Source organism: Anser cygnoides, chromosome 4 (genome assembly GCF_040182565.1).
Source record: "Anser cygnoides isolate HZ-2024a breed goose chromosome 4, Taihu_goose_T2T_genome, whole genome shotgun sequence".
NCBI lineage: Eukaryota > Metazoa > Chordata > Aves > Anseriformes > Anatidae > Anser > Anser cygnoides.
The window spans coordinates 57313759-57331569 of NC_089876.1; the positions used below are offsets into that span (position 1 = coordinate 57313759).

The 17811-nt window shown below is 35.0% G+C and overlaps 1 long non-coding RNA gene across 1 annotated transcript in view; it reads right to left on the reverse strand.

Moving 5' to 3' along the window:
- Positions 1 to 1132: 1132 nt before the first annotated feature.
- LOC106035228 (uncharacterized) overlaps positions 1133 to 17811 on the reverse strand; it is a 33480-nt gene continuing 16801 nt past the window's right edge. The window contains exon 4 of the long non-coding RNA XR_007160106.2: positions 1133 to 3467. This is a non-coding gene — a long non-coding RNA (uncharacterized lncRNA). The remainder of the gene's footprint in view (positions 3468 to 17811) is intronic.

A 17811-nucleotide genomic window follows, 5' to 3' on the forward strand; every position in this document is an offset into this window, starting at 1 on the left:
TTTCCAGTTTCTTAAAGCTCCCACCCAAGTGCAGTCACAGAACTAGATTCTTGTCAGTATCATTTTGCTGGAGATCTGGTACTTGGAATTTCTTTCTCTATCTACCTATCTCCTTAGCGTGTCTTATGGAAATTGATGATGAGGCTTGAAAAAGGTGTTGTAAAATTTGTCTGTACATAGACTTAAATTGTGGCATGATGTTATAACTTACACGTTCTACTTGAAATCACTCATGCTTCTCAGTATGAACTATCAGCCCTGTAGAAGGGAGGAGAAACCTATTTGGACATGCGAAATTACTACAGTCTTCCATGAAGAAAAATGATGAAGGTGCAAACTGCATGTGCCAAACGCTTTTGTTTCCTGCTATAGTCAGATGCGGATTAACCAGGAAAAAGCACGAATGCAGGCTAATGAGGAAATGTAATGGTGCAATTTCAGATTTCAGAACAGTGTTTCTAGACTTGCAATATCTGAAAATAGACATCTAAGAGGTTGATGCTGATTAGCATGTGAGTATATGAAAGGCTAGTAATTCTGCTGATGGAATAAAGTGGCATTACTATCACCCTCACCCTGCTAGGCTTTAACCCGTACCCTTGTTCTCATCAGTTACAGCAGTTTACTTTCCAGTGTTACAAAATGCCTATTAAACTAGGAACTATTAACAAAACCCTGCAGAAAATACTGCTGTTCAAAAAAATCAGGGCTAATGCTCACACAAGCCAACTTAGTTTTTTAGAAGATGTGAAAGTATTTGAAGGAAGGGCAGGATAGAATAATGCAAAGAAATAGAAATGTAAATGTTAAAATTCTATCTATAACTTCATGAGAAAATGTGACTATGTTGCAACTGGGGTTTTGCAGAGCCAGGCATTAGAGAAGGATTTTGTTATAATCAATAAAAATTATTAATGGTTTGTATATCAAGAGCTTATTAAAGTCAAGAATCCTTATGTGGATTTTGTGGATAACATTACTCTTTGTATAGTTATGAGTCAGTGGCAGCTTCATCACACCATACCAAAACTCAACATCTTTTTCCAGGGGACTGGTGAATGAAACACAATATTCATTTGGCATAATAGTCTTGTTAGCTAAGGTCCAACAACATTTCAGTAAATCACACTATGAACAAATTACCCTGGAATATTTGTGAGCCTCCTGTTGAACAGATGTTTGCACCTGAACCAGAATAGCAGTAAGCTTCCAGTGCAGCAAATGATCCACATTATGCTTGCTATCTTAATGGTGCTAGTTATGGCTGAAACTTAATTCTATATAAGCACCATTTTAGTATGTAAAATATTAACAGTAAAATAAAATAAAAAATACTGTGAGCATTAATAAATAAAAAGAACTGATAGCTATTAAGTAATAGGTTTATAACTGTGTATTAAAAAAATGGAACACATTACTACTCCAAAAGTACAAAATGACTTTGTGCACTGAATAAAGCCAAAGGGGGAAAAAAAACCAACAAGCATATCAATTATAAAAAAAAAAAAAAATCAATCATAAGTGGTTTGTTCATTTCTTGAAAGCTAGGCAGGCTTGGCAGACTTGTTCTCCAGCCCCAGTTGCCAACTGTATGGCAAAGTTTTAGTTATTGGCTTTGCCTCAGGAAAAATATTTTAGCAGGTAAGTCTGTCTGAAAGTTCATATTTTTCATTTATCAATGCCTATAGTCATATAGGCAAGATTAAAACAATGTTCAGAGATTCAATGGTTAAAAGTTATTTTACAAGTAATTTTACAGCAGTAAATTACCAGGAAGGTTCTTAAACCTTACTCTGAAAGAGCTCCTGGAAAGGTGGCAATAGGACTCTTGTTTAAAGGAAATAAACACTGGCATCCAGCTAGACAGGCTTAGTATTTTTCTTAAATATAAAACCCCACAGTGAGTTTCTTCAGAGTCCTAATTAATTGTAATGAAACAGAATCAACTTTGTAATTTCCTTACACTTTGCATGTATTTTTTAATGAAAAATAAATACTGTATTTTCAACACGGGTGATTCTCTTCTTGAAGTATTAATTTTTCTTTGTTTTTGTTTGCCCAAATAACTTTTTTACATATAGAAAACATAAATTAATCCAATCACATAAGAAAACCCTTACTGAGAAATGATCATTTCACTTTATATTCATCCTCCCACAATTTCTCCCCCTTCATTTGTTACCTCTCATTGTATGTTTAGATACAAGCCCACTCACACACAGTCTTTGTTTTTGAGTTCATATAACTAGCATCATGGAGCCAGTGTGACTGTCTGAAAGCCTTGACAACACAAAAAATCCATGTAACTAATGGCCACTCCTTGCTGACCAGTTGATTGCTTTCTCTTTTGAAAGAAGGCCATCTTTGCAAATTCACTCCAATTTGTGCTTTTTTAATGAAGTCCTTATTCATTTAGATGATTTTAATAGATTGTCTATATTTTAATTAGGGAATTTTGAAAATTATAATAAATGTAACCTTTCCCTTGGACTATTTGTCTTTCTGAAGACTTACTTCCCATACTGCTTTTCACTGTTATAACCATCAACAAACAGATGACTGATTTTGGCCCAGAAAACACAGAGGTTTTTGTCACCCTTTGTTTTGGCTGCTGGAAACAAATCTTCACCTCTTCCCTGCTACAGCAATGGCAAATTAATGGGGAAGTGGGGTGGAGAGACAGTGGCTACGTCACCAATGCTAAAAGCTTTTTCAATATAACTGTCACATGACTCACATTCAGAGATTTCTTCTACGCCTTACAGCGAATTTAAAGTTTACATTAGGAAAATCGCCTGATCAAAACTAGTAGTGAACAGTACCAGTGCTGGTCCTGTAAGAAGAGCTGTTCAGACAGCACAAAGGTAATTATAATTGTCTGCCTTGGAAATGTATCTCCATGCATGTACTGCTGTGGGGCTCCGTGTTCTGCAAGATTTTAAAAAACATTTTAAATAGGTTCAGGTCGTACTGCAGCTGTAGAACACACTATATTGTATTCACAAAACTTTTACTTATCTCTGGGTATCTAAACTTCTGCTGCTAGGGAAGTACCTTGGGGTCATTGTCGATGTTTCCCAAATCTGTAATGCATACTTCTTTCTCAAGTCCTAAAAGGGATGTGGAGGAATTGCCCTCCTCCTACTACATGTTCTTTTCATTCAGCTCTTCAAATAGGTCTTACGATATTTTTTTTTTCCCATATTCTGAGTCACAGCTAGATTCCTCACTTTTATGCTGTTATATAGAGCATACGGGGAGACGGGATTAAATACACAGGTACCTCTAGGCTCCTCTAGTGGTGACATTTACCTTTTCTTCACAAGATGAATAGAGAACCAGAGTTCAGAAGGATGTGCATGTCTTAGCAGCGCTGTACGTTCTCTGCAGACAGGATCCATAGTAGCAATTTTGGACAACTCTCTTTTGCAACTTTTTCTCTCTATGTTTTATTATGGACCAATAGCCTATGGAAGAAAACGCAAAACTGAAAACTCACTGAACTAAGGCAGTCATGCAAGTAAAATAGTACTAATTCTTTGATAGATGTTTACATTCGCATTTGTCACAACATGAAACCATTTAATCAGGAAAAAAAGCCTATAAAGAACTTGATACTGAAAAATAGCTTTAAATTATAAAATTAAATTAAATCTCAAACGTAGAAATAGACCTAAATCCTAACATTTAAATTTTTTTTTTTTTTAATTTTGTCTACTAGATCCTACTCAGGAGCTTTAATCCAATGTAATTTTAGTACACTTCAAGGGGACTGTACTTACATAAACAAATGATGGTTCTTTATTTCTTTAGTTAAGCACTTTCTATATTAAAACAGTAATAATTGTCTTGGTAGATACTCTTACAAGGTGAGAATTTGTAATTAAAACTCTATGTGAGAAAAAGAGATCCACCACTTTTTGAAGCGAGCACCAGTAAGGTAATGACCAACATTTTAGGCATCATTCCTATTTCATGACAATATGATGCTCCAAGTGCCAAGTCATGGAAATATTCTCCCTTCAGCAATGCACAGCTTCTTGGCAATATTATTTAGAAGCTGTACCAAAGATTTACTTTCCTTCAGGTATATATGCTCTTGAGTGATATGGGCTATACAGTTTGAATTTTCCTCTGGTGAACATGTTTTCTTCAGACATAACATAACTTTGGCTCCAAGCAAGTCTTATACTTTTATCTGTTCAAGAATCAATGATACACACAACATTTTCTTTTCTTAACTTGGCTATAGTCCAAAGGTCCTAATCTATGTCCAGAGGGTAAAGCTGGCAGATGTACAAATTGGCAAAGAGCAGTAACAGTTTATTTAGATGCCCTTTCTGGCAACATTTTCATATATGTATCTTTCTTCTGTTTTAGAAAAATTACTAGTTTTATCTTCATCAGAAAAAATAGTATTTTTATTCAGATTATAGTAGCACATAACAAAAGAAGAACTACATCAATATATCAATCCACTTGAATAAAATGGAGAGATATTCCTTTAGTATGTCTCTAGCACAGATGAGTATATTTGAGTACAACAAATGAGAAACCCAGACAAGAAGGATTTTTAGGGTTATGTTTTCCTTCTAAAGTTCCTGTAATTCTCATTGACAGCGATAAAAATTCTGTGTGTATTGCTATGGGACAACGCTTGCAACACACCTGACTTGGAGGAGAGATGCTTTCTATTTATCAAAACCGTTAGTCTTTTATTCATATGGAAAAAGGTGAGGAATTATTTGTAAAATACAAAATAGGCTTTAAAAATAAGGGAAGAGAATTTCTATGCCCTCAGGTTATCTGTTGGACTTATACATGTGTGTGTGTGTGTGTGTGTGTGTGTGTGTGTGTGTGGTGTGTGTAAAATGAAATATAACCACAACAGATAATAAAAGGCATTGGGGAATGAACAAAACAGGGAAAAGATGAAACCAGAGATGAGAACAGAGACTGTGAAATGAAGAAATTAAGCAGTTAGTGTAATCAAAAAGGAAAACCCTAGCTGACTGAAAGACAGAATTGATGCATTAAACAGAAAAGAAATGCTTTTAGCTATACCTACATAGACATCTCACAGACAAAAGAGTAGGATGATTAAAATGCTATGTCCCAAGCAGACCCCTTCCAAGATCTCTCGAGAATATCTCTCTCTCTTTCTCTCTCTCTCCCCCCTCCATCTTGCCTATCTACCCACAAATTTATCTATTTATCCTTTTAAAATTTTTCAAATTGGTATGGGAAGATTGTTCAGGCTACTGTAAAGCAATGAAATAGCAGAGACTACAACTTTCAATCTCCTTGGCAATCCAGAAGCAGTAAACAGGGCAGAATTTGGTGTTAGTTATGAGAAGGAAAACAAGAGGGAGGAGATAGTCATCATTAGGAAACTCGGTGAGGTTATTCTAAAACATGGAGTAGTTGCAGAATTACACTGGAGGAAAAAAAATAAAAAAATAAGACTGGCAAAAAATGAGACTATTAATGTCTACTTGCCATAGTCTATTTCTGCCCCCTTGATTCTAAGACTTATTAGGCAAAATAACTGTCTCAGCATTTATTTAGGCCAAATTTCTTGTTAAATCCTATGTTTCTTTACCTGATTAGAGTTAGAATTAGGAGGACTATTCCCTGGGTGCTAAGCAGAACAGAATTATCACATCTGTTTATTAAAAGAACTGAAAATTCTGCAACCTTTATCCTGCAACCAGATAAAACCTTTTTTACCATAGTATGCTTAATGATATACAGTGTAGCCTAATATAACACACTTTTGGTATAATATGTACTGTTCCGACCCTAGTTATGCCAGGGAAACAGCATCAGAGGCAAAGAGATAACTTGAGGAGTTAATCAAAGATAGACACCATCACAGCTCTGACAGAGAAGACATAAAAGCAAATCTGCCAACTTGTTTTCTTGTCAAATCTGGCCAAATTTGTTTGGAAAGTCCATTTCTATCAGGGGAATAAGAACCGTACAAAGATTTACACTCTACCTCACTTCATTGCATGCTGCTGCTAGGACTTTGTAATAACATGAATTAATTAACTATTTCTACATAAAAATTCTGTATGTTTTGCTTCAGAACACCTACTGCTACTTTGCACACATTCAGAAACACAACAAAATACAATAATAATAATAAAGAAGACACATACACCTATCAGAGCAATGTATGCACTTCCCAACAGTAGACTAATACAGTAAAACACAATTGTTTTACCCTCTTCAGACAGCCCCTTCTCAAGAAGCCCAATGAATGCGCTTTGAAATATGAATAAGCTTTATGAAGTTAAGAAATCTAGGAGAAGACAGAACATAAGGGATCACACCACAGTCAAAACCCCTCCTGAGAACCCCCTGCTAGCATTCATTTCTCATTAAAAAGATGTAAGTAAGATGTAAGTAAGCCTTGAAATTCCTACAGGAAATTTTGAAAAATCTAGGGTTTTTTCATACTTATTTTAAACCTCAAAAAAAAAAGAAAAAAAAAACACTATTATGAAATCTCTAATATGTAGCAACAACAACAACAAAAGATAATCTATAATTCCTGAATAAATACTCACCACTCATAGAAGAAAAACATAAAAAGTAATACATCAAATTCAAACTTTCTGGAAAATAATGTAAAATATATTCCCTGTTCTGCTGCTGTTTCAGAACCTCACCTATCACAGGCCAACAATCATGGAGGTCCCAAATGTGAAGGCAGGGATCTCAGGGTCTCTTTCCTATCCTCGGTTAAGCCATGCAACCAACAGGCTTTCAGGAAGCAAGAATTTTGAAAGCTTGGTACATCGCTACAGATTGGTGAATGTCTCCTTTTAACAACCTTGGCATGTGAGTGAAAATCTGTTTTGCCATTAATTTCCTTGGCCAGTCTAAATGGTAGAGAAGAAGGGAACCAAAACTCATTTCATTTCCAAATCACGTAAACGAAATCACTGTACCATAGGAGATACCATGGTTGTGAGTTTAGAGTGCACTATGCCTTGCATTATCTTCACATTTTGAAAGTGGTATAATTGAATTCATTTGTCTAGAACAGGACTTTCTGTATGTTAAAAGCCTATTAAAAACATCTTTGAAAGCTACAAATCACAAAGCAGGTTATTGTTATACAGAAGTAAGAGGGAACGGATTTAATGTGATGTCTATGTAGTCTCAATTTGCAGAGATTTTATTTGGTCTTTTTAAATAACATTGCAAGCTAGTAGGTAAAATTTATTTATTTATTAATTTAAAATTCTTCTAACTGATCACTATGTGATACCATTTTATAAAATGTATCACTGCTGATGTGTCTGTAAAATTCTGTAGAGGAATATAACTGAACTTCCTTCAGTAAAAAATGCACCTGCTATCTACCTATGACTGTTTAAAAAACTTTACTATGACACTCCAAGATATGAATGTCATTCTTTGAGTTGTTATATTAACCAGCTAGGGGGAAGCATATAATTTATCATGTTATACAGTCATACTATAAAATTGTGTAACACCACCTCATTTTTCTTAAAAACACTTAAAGTAGCATGTATGTTTAGTGCCTATTAATGGCCCAGTCCCATAAAATATTTTTTGTCCAAGAACATGCTAGTGAGATATACGAAGCTCTGCCCATCTTGAAGCCAAGGAAGACCAAAGTGGCCACCAACAAAGTGATTCTTCTAATTGAAAGTTTAAAAGCATATTATTTTTGTCTTTTGAAAGTAAGAGTGAACTGAAAGCTACATCACAAAGCTACAAATGGGGCTTCAGAATGGCAAATCTCCCAAATCAAGACAAAAGCACCCTAAGTGAAAGGGGGCACTGACATTTAGAAACAGCTATTGTTAGGCACACATGTACATACTATTAGACAGAGATCATCTCTTTAACTCACTTTATGATACAATATTTTACTTTGGTATTTTTGCCTTTTTATCTGTATACTGTAACTATACTGTATCTATATACTTTATCTATATACTATAACAGAGCATCAGCAATAATACTATATTTATGCTTGGAATATTTATGCACAGTAGAGGATGCCAGACAATATGCAAAAACACTTCATATGCTAATAATTTCTACAGCCAATGATTTAAAGTGATAGAAAATGAAGGCTAATGTAAAGATATATCTTGGGTGCAATTATGTTTCCTAGGGAAAGCAAACAAAAATTCAAGCCCTCATTTACACATTTAAAGTTGTTACAGCCAGCAAGTCATAAACTGACAGAATTTTAGGACACAGATCAGAGACATTTTTGGTGCTTGTGTCAACATCTGTTTTTCCACCCATGCTAATGCGTGGCTGCTTTCTCCATTGTATTGGAACACTACATACAGGAGTTAGTAGGAACACTTAGGAACCTTACACCAACAGTTTGTTACTGTGGAGAAAATACTGGATTCAAATATGGGAGATCTGCACTGTAGTCAGCCAAGATCCCAGTGCTCGGGTCATTCTGCCTTGGGATTTTTAACTCACTGTGAGCTCACCAGACTTTCTCAAGTCATTTTCTTGGGGATAATGGTATTGAATGCTCAGGAGTACTGATGAAACCTGCTACATATAAGTTAAATAGCATTACTACATTTATATCTTCATTGTTGTTGTTGTATCTTAACTGCAGACCCTCATTACACCTATATGACTGTAGATTTCTCCAGTAAAAGCACAGAAATCCACTGATAAAACAATTTTAATGCAGAGTTCAAGTAGTTCATAGCATCACTTTGCCTTCTGGAATTTGTAGTCATGCTGAGACTTCTGGGAACCAAGAAACAGAAACCTCCAGGTACTCTGAAATCAAGGCATTTGAGAGTTACCATACTCCAAAGCTATCGCAGCTATGCCAAGAGTAATGACATTGCCCATTCTAAATATGTGCCCACAGCCCATTCTATATTTGTAAACAGTTCACATCATTCAGGGGAAAGAGTCCAAGTTAGTTTGTAGAACAAAGTCCAACACTTCTCTTTGGTGAAGAAAACTTGAGATTCAGGCAACCCAGGCTGCACCAGAGATATATATATATTCAGACACTGGCAATGTTACTACGCCTAAACAATTTCTTATTTGCTAACTTGTGCAATATTTTAGTTCTTTCCAGCAATCACTCCTACACAGTAAATTAATTTTTACCTTTATCAAACCTACAGACAACTGCTGTATCTCAACTCTCTACTTAAATTCTCCTTGAAAGGACGTCTATTTCTGATTACATATAAACCTCACTTCTGAAAAAAGATACAATGGACCCCTCTATGTAGCTATATTAAATACACAGTGGAAAAACAACCTGCAAATCTGTTTATTTTACAACTGCAGCTCTGTCAAGCTTCTCTAACAATCCTTCAGCTTTCAACACACTTACAATTGACTGGGAAGGTATAGGTGGGGAGGTTGCACGTAACTGCTAGTGACTTCCCAGCTTGAAGGGGATGAACAAGGAAGGCAGGAGTAATTTTGTATTGCCATATATCTTAGCTTTGAGTAACAGCAATTATTTTCAAAATCACATGAAGATGAAATCTAAAGGTCTGGAGGAGGACATAAGAAAAGTTAGAGTTGCAGAGAGCAATCAGACTAGCAGAATGCACACAAGTATACCTTTGCAAATTACTAAACAATTTGTAAGCATTTAGGGGACAATGAGATTGTAAGAGTCAGTCATGACTTGTAAAATTGTGTTGACCTAAGTTCTCTTTTTATGAGTTTATTTGTTTATGAAAGCAGAAGAGTAACAGATCTGATCAACAGCTTTGTTAACATCACAGTGTGATACAATCTGATATAAAATTGCCATAAGAAAGAATAAAAATATGATCTATACCAAATTACTTTCAACAGGTTGCATGACGACACAAAAAGCAGAAAGGCAATTATTAATAAACATGTCTCAAAGTGGACTGATAAATCAGTGGGGATACCACAAACTTTAGCTTTGGTTTTATAGTATTCAATGTGTTTTCATTACATTGGTTAGCAGCAAACTTAAAGCCTGCACTTACAAAATCCACAGATGATGCCAGGCTTTGTGGGACTCAAAGCAGTCTGGGGAGCAGTATTCAATTCATTTTTTTCTTAATAACTTCGTGAAGTAGCCAGAAAGTAGAAAACTATATTCAGTAAATAACACATCCTAAACACATTCTCTCAGAAAGAAAAAGAAAAAATGCAGTACAAAATGGGAAGTAACAGTTCAGTAGGAAAGTAACTAAGAGCACAATCGTAGTGGATCACAAATAAAGTAACAGTTGTATTATGCTAATAAAGAAAATAAAGGTAAGGAATTCTGGATCTTTATATCCATGAAGATTAGTATTTGAGTTTACTTCAAAGGTGAGACTGGCAAAAGTACGTTGCAAAGCTTCAGTCATAGTTTTGAAAGATGAAGGCAAAGCAAGGAAAATCTAGAGAAGAATTAAAAAAGTCAGTAGATCTGATCAGCATTATGTATCACAAAATAGTTTTTAAAAGCAGTTCACTTCTTGGTGGTGCTGTAAACAATTATGGATCTATGAAACTGTGCATGTAATAGAACAGATCATTCAGAATTATTCAGAATAAAATCTAGATTTTACTTTGATGAACTGTATTCTAAAACAGATGGAATTTTCAGATAGATAAAAGAATTACCCCCCTATTCCAACATCTAATCCTCATCAATCACACACCTGATAGAAACTCTTGCAATTCAAACTGGCTCTTTGTTTCCAGACAATTTGTAAAAATTAATAAACTGTTTTTTTTAACTTTGTTTAATATTTACCATTGTTGACTAATATTTTATTGATACAAATGTCAGTCTAAAACTGATATAGTTCCTCACTGATCTCAAGAACTATTTACTGTAAATATTGAGCATTTATTATGCATTATTCAATCTAACTAAACTCTGAACAGATTAAAAAGATTTTTTTCTCTGGCTAGTTGAAATTTAAGCCCCAAGAACACTTTTTCTTTGCATTTTCATTCATGGGCTCAAATATACACCAATATGTATGTGAGATTGATCTCGGAATATTTATGTAAATTGAGCAACACCTAACCCAAGTATTTGGAACTTCCATTTGATTTGTTTTTTTTCAGATTTTTTTTCTTATTGTCTCAAATGTCTGTCTGTATGTATTATTCCTATTACTTGTTACTATAAATGTTACTATAAATTACTTGTTACTATAAAAATGGCAACTCCCTGATAGTCAACAAAATGCTTTTTATAATGCACATATACTTAAATATATACATGTATAAGCATATACATAAATGATTAAAATCATAAACACAGCCAGTTCTGTGTTCTTTATCATACTGAAAATAGTAAGAACTAACAGTTTTACTGTTTGAATTTACCTTTCTACTCTGACAGTAAAAGTACATTAGAAAAGACTGAGGCATACTGAAAGCATCCATACTTTTGCTGCATAATTGCCAAGCACAATATCACCTTACGCAGTACTGCATGAACGTTGCACTTGCAAATTAACTAGATACTATTTGTCTCTGCAGATAGTGCTATGCTGCCAGCTACCCAAAGATCAGGGCAAAAGCCAGGGCAAATGCACACTGCTTCTAACATCTTCTTTTGATTGCCATGCAGTCAGTCAGTCGTTACTTGTTTGAAGCCTGTTATCCAAAGTTCATTCACACACACGCAGCCATTCTCCCAAATGTTAGGAAAACGTGCTGCTACAACAAACCTGCTACAGCCCTCATATTGATTCACGTTCTTTCTCTAAGCATTCACCTTTGTGGAAATCTCTTTTTTTTTCCCCCCTACATTTTAGACAAGAAAAAGGCTGAAAGGTAGAGATGTGGTTCTCACAGCACGTACTGAAATGTGTACATGCTTGCAGCGAAGTGTAAAACAAAAGGATTTTCAAGCCAAACGATTCTGCAGCAAGTTGTTTCTTCTTCAAGTGATACATACTACATTCTAGACTACATTATAATACTAACAAAAATTACACACATGTACTGATGATTCTCAAATGAACTGAATGAGGCAAGGAAATACTAAATCTGTTCTTTATTTCTCATTTTCATAATAAGCAGTAGACACTACAGCTAAAATTCTACTCGTGTCAGGTTTGCTAAGGCTATTAGACATTGTAATGAGAGCTTTTGAAATGGGTTTGATTTTGTTATATTTAGCCTGTTTCTTCAAGGAAACCTTCCAGAAAAGAAAATGACAAAGTTTTCTCCGTAAACTCAAGCAGTAAGTCAAGCTGCAAAGTGTCAGCATGTTGACTATACCAGCTGCATACCAGTGCCAGTGAAGCTTGAAGCCAGAAGTGAGCATTCAAGACAATAAACAATACCCTGGTTCACTGGCAAGCATACAAACAGAGCACCTATCTATAAGAGTGTTATTGTAAGACTTAAGCACAACTCCTTTCTGACATGCTAGACACCCTCTCTAGCATTTCTAAAAAATCCCATGGAAGGTTTCCTTTTTGAATGAAGAAAATGACACTAAATTATGCAAATGTATCAGAACTTTATGTAACGGAATAATTGAAAAAACAGTGTGTTCATTTACCTTGTCCATTCTTATTTATCAGACTTGAAAGTAACATGGATTTTTGCAATGCCTTTAATAAAAACATATTCTTTAATCTTTGCTGTGCCCTATAAAGGCCTGAAAAAAAAGATGACACTTATTGAAATTATGAGAGCTGCTATATGAAAATAATTTGATATAGTTCAAAAGCAGTACAAGAGCTTGTACCATCTCAACTTATAATTACCCTTCCCACAATAGTATGAATTGAACACTATGTTCTAGCAGTAGTGATAGATTTGTTGCTACTTTAGGAAGCATTTTATCTGAGACAGTTTGCCTCCCCAAGACTTACTCCTCACAGAAATGCTGCCCAGCCTTTCAGTTTCTTCCAGACTGATGTATTACACGTTTAGATAATAACTCTACTAACATATGCATCAGGGTGCAATGAGTGAAGTCATTCTGATATGCTGAACCAATGAACTGAAGAGAGGAAAATGTCCGCTATTTAAACAGTAGATTACTTGTTATGGTTCTTATTTAGGTATGAAATGCCGGAGAGGTGAGTTTGAGATAAAATTTCAAACTCAGATTCTGATATGCAGCAGAATTTCTGCCAGTTAATGTAGCAGCTGCTCCAAAGGTTTCAGTTTGATCCACATTTGTCCAAAAAGGAGAAGAAGGAGAAGGAGAAAGAAGGAGGAGAAGGAGGAGAAAGGAGAAGGAGGAAAGAGAAAGGAGAAAGGAGGAGAAGGAGAAGGAGAAGGAGGAGAAGGAGGAGGAGGAGGAGGAGGAGGAGGAGGAGGAGGAGCAGGAGGAGGAGGAGGGGGAGGAGGAGGAGGAGGCGAAGGAGGAGGAGAAGGAGAAGGAGAAGGAGGAGGAGGAGGAGGAGGAGGAGGAGGAATATTCAGTAGACTGGAATGGTTTATTGCCAGATTTGGTTCTTCCATCTTGCACAGCACCCTTACAACAACCTGTATGTAGAAGCCAGTTAGAATGAATAGAACCCTGTATGTATAGGCTGGGTAAAAGGAATAGAACCCCCTTCTTACTGGTACACTAGCTAAATAAAAGCAGTTTGTGAGAAAGGGATATTTAGCAACTGTGCCAGCTTAGGCATGGCATGGTCCTGTTTAGAAATTATTTCTGGAGACTTATGCATTACCCATCAGAAAGAGTACATTTGAATGTAATTCTACTGGCATTAGAAAAAGTTTAATAAGAAACTACAGTATAAGGCTTTTCCTTATATTAACATAACATCTAAAATGCCATAGATGGAAAGGGGAGAAAAATTACTCTTTTTCTACATTTTTTGGTCAACTACAAGCTTTAAACCGAATAGTCCCGATGTCTTTCCTATCATTTGCTGAAGTTCTGAAAGAGGAAAAAGCTAATTATTTAGAATGTAACTTGACATTACACCTAGGCTTTCAGAGAATTTTCTTCTGTTTTGGGTATGAAATGGGATTAAAATCTACCTCCCTCTGTCCAAATGCTTCTTTGAGAAGCGAAAATGGAAAAATCTAGTAACTATCTTCTGTGGAAAATATCTCTGACAATTCATTTTTATTTGATTTCATTTCCATGAGGAACATTGCAGATTTCTGGACTAAAATCAGTGGTAGTATGTTCAGAGTTACATAACAAACAGGACAAAAGTGCTGACAGCTTTTGTTCTCAGCATACTGACCGACTTCTTTGATGTACTAGATTGAGTCTGTGTCAGTATACCCAAACAGTCTAGAAAAATGATTTAGTGCCACAGCTGAAAAAAAAAAAAAAAAAGAAAAAAAAAAAAAAGTAATTCAAGGACTCTGGTCAACATATGGGTAATCTGAAATAGTCCCTTAAAATGTACACTGAACTATTTTGGTCAGGCAGTTCTAATAATTCCTATTTCCATGCACAGACATGCCTGCATAGCATCTCAATGTACCATTCAAGATTTCTTCTTGTTGTTGAAATATGAAAGATATATTTGACTGTATCTGTGATCCTTTAGAATGTTATAATGATGAAAGAGTGACATTAGCAGACAGCGTGACATGCGTGACATGAAGTACTACTGTCATAAAAGATTCTTTCTACAACAGCTACAATTCAGACTATTACAAAGATTATGTTAGTAATTAGTTATTTCCTTTTGAGAGTCAAACCGTTATGAGCGACTTAGTAGAACATCACATGGAAATACCATGATCTGGTGAAGAGGCAAAAAAATTCAACATCATGAAAGGGGAAGAGGCAAAAGTAGAGATACCATGTAATATGACTAGCAATTTACAGAAAAGATGTAGACTTTACTAAACTACTTTGTGGAATTTATATTGTTTCCTATTCTAGATAACATCAAATGACACATTTCCCACAGCATAAATGTCAGTTACTGTTTAGTAGTCATATTTACAAAAAGCCTTTCATTACCCTGCCACAAAACAGAGGTAATAGTGCATGAATTAAACAATGCTAGTGTCTGCTGTGTTCTTTTATTCCTCAGTCAATAACAGTACATAAAACAATGTATCCTCGGTAGACGCAGAACTTCTAAACACCACTGAAAATTAAAATAGTTATCATTGACTACACAGTATACATTGCTTTTATCTGGCTTTAATAAATGATTAAGCTGTTTAGCAAAGATTAAATTATACAGCTACCATATATTCTACAACACAGATGGAAAAGCATTTCTTAAAATGAAATTGTCACATCAGATAGATACACATGCCAGATACAGTAAAAAGCATTCAAAATATGGATGTTAAATCAGTGAGTAGCAGTGTCCTAACCTCTGTTGTGAGATCTGAATTTAGTCTCTAAATAATAAAAGAAAATGTATCAGATCTGAATGGTTTTCAAGAAATTCTCATTGCTAAAGTTGAGAGATACGAAAGTTAATAATTCTTTAACTTAAATATTGAAGTTCTTTCTTTTTTAATATTATCAGGTAATATTTACAACACAGAAAAAACAGCAAAGTTGTATTTTTTCTTTTAAGACTGCATATTTGTAAAATTATCAGTATCCCTTGCAATGGGATAATCATGAGCAGCAGAAGTCCAGCTGACTTACACAAAACTATTCTGTATCTGATGTTAACAAACACTGAAATAGTACTACATTTCCCAAGAAGGAGATGGAATTACATTTCAGTGATATGTCCCAGTTTTTAATCTCTTTTACCTAGTAATATTTGATGCATCAACCGTTCACATTTAGCCTCTGTTATTTAAGCATAAGGCATAACAGGACATGATGAGTCCTACATGTTTGCCATTTATTTGCCCATACTTGTCCAAGGCAGTGGCAGGCCTGTTTTCCAGTGGGGTCTGTCTTTTTACACTACTGGTTTTACCCATTTCACAGCTGGGTTGGCTGAGGAACAAGGAGGTTAAACATCTTATCAAAGCTTCTACAGTCTATGGCTCAGTTAGGCTTAAAATTTGCTCTGGGCAACTGCTGCCTGTGTGGTTTGCACTGAACATTAGATAATGGGCACCCAGATATTCTGAGAAGCCTGGATATATTTACGGATTCTAACATGACACTTTGGTACTAATTAACTGACACTAATATGTAGTAAGTTACTTTCTAGCTGGTCTAACTCCATTCCTACCAAGCTACAATTTGTGCGTATATGTATTGTTCACTGTGACAAAGACTCAGGTCAGAACTTCAGTCTGTCACGCGCTAACTCAAAATTAAATACTTACCCTAGAAAAGCATGTCACTTAATAAAAGAGATTAAAGTCCTTTCTAAACTACCCTTAAGGGAATAATCAAAAGAACTTTTTTTTTTTTTTTTTAAGACATTAATGCTCATTTCATACGTGTTTCAGAAGCTTCTCAAATATTCAAACATTCATTTTTTAAATATATCAATATTTATAGTCTGAAAACATATTATTGTTATAAATTTGTTAGGGCAAAGAAAAATATCCACTAACAGATGAGATAGCAAAGGGCAATAGAATGATTCAGTTTATTTCTACCACCAACTGAACAGTCCATTAATACTGTTAAGTGAGTTATGAAGGTCATGTCCTCCTGTACAAGAGAAAACTGTATTTGCTTGGACCACTAACTTTTGTGTATTTCATACATTGAAGGTTTTTGAAAACTGTCATTCCTATACGTTACAGAAGTCCCAAAGCTAGAACTCCTCTAATATCTATATGAAGTCTACTGCAAAGTCTTTTTATTAAGCAAGTGGACTTGCATTTTGTAATTCCACTGAGTCTGCAATTCAATTATGTACTATATGAAAAGGTGTTTATTCTGTTCTAAACCAGCTACCTGGTTATATTACTTACTGCCCTAGTTCCAACAGTCTGAAAAATAGGAAATAATTGTTCTCTATTTGCTCTCTGTGAAGTTCATGATTTTACAGACCTCTTTCACACCTGCCCTTAGAAATACTCCTCTACTTTTTTTCGATAGCGTAAATGACAAGAAGGGAAAAAAAAAAAAGACATTTTTAATTTAATTTATCAGTTTCTTCTAATGAGATATGATTTTGGAAAAAAGTCCTCAGATATATTTTTTTGTTAGTAACAGAAATATCCTTTATCTCCTTTGAGCGACTACCACATGATTCATCTAGCTTTTCTGGAATGGTCTTATTGTTCTTGGGTGAACTTTTTATGATACACTGAGATCTATTCACAACTCAGAGCAGCATTCAGTTTTTGCAAATATTGTTGATTTTAAAAACATGAGTCACACTTCAATCTCCTTTAGAACTGCGCCACTGACACATTATTTATCTTCCTTTATGTTCCTCCTCTTGTGCATATGTATCACAAAGTAGTCTTTACTTACACAACCACATACTATTTTCCTCAGAGGGGCTCTTCTTCTTTCAGTCCATAAAGTGAACACTATCTGCAAGGACATGTGCAGGGAACATCAGAAACTGCTTCCCTGTACTCAACATATCTTTTGAGCTTTTACTTGACTCCAAATCAGGTAGAAAATGCCAAAGACCTGTCCAGTCGCACCTTGAAGTTTTACAGAGAAGTCTCAGTTTTACAGCTTCATAGCAGTAGACTCCAGAAACACTATTAAGAACCAGTTGAGTCTATAATTTGACAAAACTTAACATCAGATTTCAAATTTATAGTATGATTAGCAAAATTGTTGTAAGGATTTAACATGGGAAAAAAAAAAAAAAAAAACACTTTTCTCTCATCAAGCGCATCCTGAAAAATGAATATTTTGGCCAAACTTTGGTAAAATAAACTTATGCAAATGATTAAATAATTGAAATGTAGAAGTTGGTGAAAACAGTTTCCTCT